The sequence below is a fragment of the Hypomesus transpacificus genome, chromosome 8, assembly GCF_021917145.1.
Source record: "Hypomesus transpacificus isolate Combined female chromosome 8, fHypTra1, whole genome shotgun sequence".
In the NCBI taxonomy this organism is placed as follows: Eukaryota; Metazoa; Chordata; class Actinopteri; order Osmeriformes; family Osmeridae; genus Hypomesus; species Hypomesus transpacificus.
In genome coordinates this window covers 7270413-7275295 of record NC_061067.1, presented here as the reverse complement: position 1 = coordinate 7275295, position 4883 = coordinate 7270413, and positions in this window count along the sequence as shown.

Sequence of the window (4883 nt, the reverse complement as noted above, 5' to 3'; positions counted from 1 at the left end):
CACAGCAAAACCGAGTGGTGTAAGAGCTGATTGGGGGGACATGGGGCGGAGGGGAGGGGGGTGCCACATCATCAATATTACACACATCTTTAACAGACAAACTTCCAAGGTCAGCGTTTCTGAATTCCTTGAAGCACTAGGGGTCTCTGTGAGAGACTCGCCAAATCCAATCTTGGCCTCATTTCAGGCATGTGGGATATTACATATGCTGAGGGGGATTCGTTTTACATACTGCAAGTATGTACCGTTTGACATCTAACCTTGTTTCTCCATCCTCCACTCGTGCAGAGCACTGTAACGCTATGCCAACTACATTACCAAGACCATTGATCACCTACAGCCTGAGCAGAGAGAATTAATTAGGTTGGTTGTGCCTGGAGAGGGAGGCTAAGAGAGAGGAGAGAGGAGAGGAAGAGAGAATGCAAGATAGGAGACATAGTCAAGCAAGACAGAGATGGAGCAATCGGAATGGAGAAAGATGAGAAGAAGAGAGAGTGAAAAGGATGAGAGGGACGGAGGAAGAGAAACAGATAGAGTCACCAGTGGAGGGTGTACATCTGCAGAGCGAGATCCTGCTCACGCAAGCAGGGGGAGGGACAGAGAAAGCGGGATTTACTGCTTTTTAAGAGACTCCTGCTGGGGTTTGGGGGATTAATATGAACACCTTCCCACCCTCACCCCACTGTGCTGTCTGTGACGTATACAGACAGACCCCCACAACAACACCACCATCTTCTGTCCTTCATATCTCCAGTCAGCCCTGGATCCAATGACAATCCAAGGTGTAACCAGACAATCTGACACAGTGCTCTTTTATAAGGCCCTCTGGGTCAAATATCAAATGTCATGAGTGATGAAAAGAAACACACATGACTGTATGTTTGGACTTGATGTGGGAGACAGATGGAATAAGAGCAAAGAAGTAATTTGCCAAATGTACAGATCTGGATACGATTTCACTTAGAAGGTTGCACATATGTCACACGTATAATTCTTCCTTTCATTTTGACACAGACCATTAGGACAGAGGGCAAGGGAGGACAGACAGATACATTAGAACATTACTCTTTGTTACTTACAGTGTACCTCAACCCCCCCCCCAACCTACTTTCCCCTATCAAACCTCCACATTCTACAGACCCTGACCTCTGTATCATCACCCCCCCCCGGCTGTATGCACCCACTGTGTTTGGAGGGCCAGGCTAGCATAACTCAATTCTGCCCTTTTTTGCTCCAGGAGGTATCCCTTCACCTTCCACATAACACGATTATCCTCATTCACGAATCCCAAACAGTCGTTTCAGAGCCCCTCCTTCTGCCTCTCTGTGGCCCAAGGGTCAGACTGGTGCTTTTCAACCTGGGACAAACCCAATCTCCAAGTCGGGAGGGATCCAATTATATATCCGGGCCAAGCCCTTATTGAGAACGGGGTCACCTCTACTCTTTATCTCTTTCACATCTGATAGAGATTAGAGAATGTGTGTGTGTGGGGGGGGGGGGGGGGCGGGGGTTGGGTGGAGGCTGAGGAGAAGTGTGTGTTTGTGTGTATGAGGAGGTGCAACAGATTATTATTTTTTTTTATCAGCTGTGTCAAAGGATTGCAGGCAGACAACATCCCGGAGGTGAAGAGAACGCTTCTGCCAGGATGACGAGGAAAAAAGCGAAAGGAAAATGGTCAGGTGTCTGATGAGTTGGCAGATCTGTTATCGTTCTTGGCTTTGTTTATTTGTGTGTCTGTGTGTCTGTGTGTGTTAGAGAGAGAAAGAGAGCGAGCAAATTCGGGTTTGTGTACGTGTGTGTCAGCATGTTTGTGTGCGAAGATAATAACATCCCTCCTCACCCCCCAGCCCTCATCCAAACACACGACAGAAAGGATTTGCTGGTGTTTCTACGGCTTCGTGGAACTTCCAGTGCCAGTCCACTCCAAGGACTTCCACTAAAAGGCGCAGTGGCTTTAATTAGCAGCTCCTGTGCCTGCCCTACCTAAGTCAGTCATCACTGAGACACACCATAATCACCAGTGTCATTGAACTCGGGTGTTGGACCGGATGACTCTATGCCCAGGCGAAGCGAGACACCACATATGAAGTGGCAGATAACAGATGGGGGATGTGACAGATCTTTTGGAAGCTCTGGGAAAGAAAGCTAGAGAGAGAGAGAGAGAGAGAGAGAGAGAGAGAGAGAGAGAGAGAGAGAGAGCCTTGATGATTAAGCTAATTTAATGGATGAGCTCTACCCCAGTCAGGCTCCATGTCTGCTTAGTCCCAAAACCAGGGGGAGATTGCAGCTGTATTTTAATTCACCGCTTTCCCTGTGTTTTTTTCCCTTTGGCTTTTTTTTGGACAGACAGGCAAGCAGACAGACAGGCCAGCAGGCAGGCAGAGAACCAGACAGACAGACAGACACACACAGAAACAGAAAGAGAGACGGGGGTAGAGAGTGAAGGAAGAGACTGGAACAACTGTGGAGCCAGTGGAGTCCCCCTGCGTAACCTCAGGAGCTAAGCATCCCATTCTGGGGATGTGGCTTGTCAGTACGCATCATCCATGCAGCACACCACAACAGGCAATTAGAAGCTCCAGGGAAAACACGGAGCGAGAAAGAGGAAGAGAGAGAAAGAGAACAGTGCTATCTATTTATAGAAAGGGAGGGTACCACATAGTTTGAACATTCAAACAATTTGATCTCGGGGGAAGTTTCAAATCGATATCCCCCTTTCCGGCAAAGTTTCTGGATGCTTTGGATGAAACGGAACAAGAGAAGGGTAGGAGGCCTCACCCCTAAAGGTCGATGTTGACGTTTCCTTTCATCTCAATTAGCTCAAATGACAACTTCTGCTCTGTACCATTGCTAACCTAATCGCCTGTATCTCTGCTTCCTTTGCAGTCCATGCTAGATGGAGTTGAGAGAGCAACAAGAATCCGCCACTGCAGAGCACCCATCAACATCATGGGATAGCAAGGGCCAGAGGGCACGCAGACTCACATCTGCTCGGCCTAAATGGACTTGGGAGAAGGGAGCTTTGTGCGGATTTCAGCCGGCTCCTCTCCTTCTTCTAGACGGTCGAGAAACAGAGGCTCAGGTGAAAAGGTCATCGAACGGGACACGGACATCTTTGTTTGTTCCTGTACGTGTGTGGAAACATTCATGACACGACAAGGAAGATCACAGACGTGCCAGGAAAGGCTCACAGGCATACCAGTGCATACACCTTAGGTGCACTTGTAGAAGAGACAGACAGGAATACAGGCAGACAGGAAAAACGGATGGAGGGTGGGTGAGTGGGGGTAGGTGGGTGGACATGTGGGTGAACAGGAAGGCAGGTAGGTATGTAAGCATCCTTCACTCACACACACATACACACACACACACACACAACAGCCCTTATTTGACAGCTCAGCAAACAAAAGCGTTTAACCTATAACCTAGATATTGTACATACAAAAACGTAAACATCAAGAGGCTATCATTAACCCACTTTGAACCAGCCATATGCACACATTTCAACCCTCCTCTTTTTTGGTGTGCGTGTGTAATTCTTTAGAATTCTTTACTTTCTAACGGCTTTTCCAGTTGCTGTCAGTTCCAATGGCGAGGTTATTGATCAAAGAATCAAGGTGATTTAGGCTGCATCCTGTCGGTGTGTTTGTTCAGCCTACAGTGACTAAGAGCATGTCCTCTGAATGCCAATTAAAGCTTTGATGGCCAGATAATTGTCACAGCAATGCTGATGACTGGCATGTCTGACAAGTTGGCTGTACAGTGCATGTGGCTCTCTTAATTAACCGCTGGAGGCTTCCGTGTGTATGTGGGTGGACTGAGTTGGGAAATGCACTCCAGAGGAAGGCAAGGAATGTGGGTTTTTTCACACATGTTTTTGTGTCACAGATTATACATGAGAAATAAAAGACGGCAGAGTGGAGTGGGGAGTCGCTCGTTTTTGTTTGCAGGGAAAAGGATGTACAAACAAACATATACACACTCACACCAACTTAGTTAACCAATGAGCCCCTTCAGTTGGGCATTTCCCTGTGGAAGAAAAGTATTTGGGTAACAAAGTCAACATTACCATTTCAGAGGCCTATCCATTTTCATTAACTCAATCTTCCATAAGATCTCCCTAACTCCCTCATGCCCTGCAGCTGAGTTAGTCATTTATAGGCTCTGGGTTTATCCTACCATAACAAACCCTTGATGCATTACCTATTTAAATTCATTATCCTCCATAATTAAAGCAAATATATCAAAGACTGCTTACATTGCAGGGATATGATCAGTGAACTCCACGAGGACGCCGGATCAAATCCCAGGTGGGACTGGGGGCCTTGCATGCACATTAAACTCTTTTATGAACAATTAATCCCAGTTTTCCACCTCATCTCAACTAACGGCAAAAGTTATTCACTGAGAAGTAGGTGTGAAATATGCCTAGCAGCTACAGCAGTCGTTTTTTCACAGGGCCTCATTTGGGCAGACCTGCAGAGCACAACAGTTTTGGCCTCCAGTCAAATTGAATCACAGAATGAATGTATGTAACAACTCTCAAGGTCTGTATTCCCAACAGCCTTCCATAAAATCCAACCATAGCTTAAATGTTGATTTAGTAAGTTAAGGTTGATTAGTAAGTTAATGTCAACTATAACCATGCTTTATAAATGGCAGTTTGGAATCTGCTAGAAAACACAATCCTATTCATTCAGCATTTCATTCAGCATTTCATTCAGCATTGATCAATTGATGCCAAATAATTGTATAGCCCATGCCGAAGTTAGGCAGATCTGTGTTAACTTGATTTGCCACAAAGCAAAGCACCACCCACTTTATATGCCAAGCACCGTGGCAAACTACCTGGATAGCCACCATTCCGAACTAGGCAGTGCAGT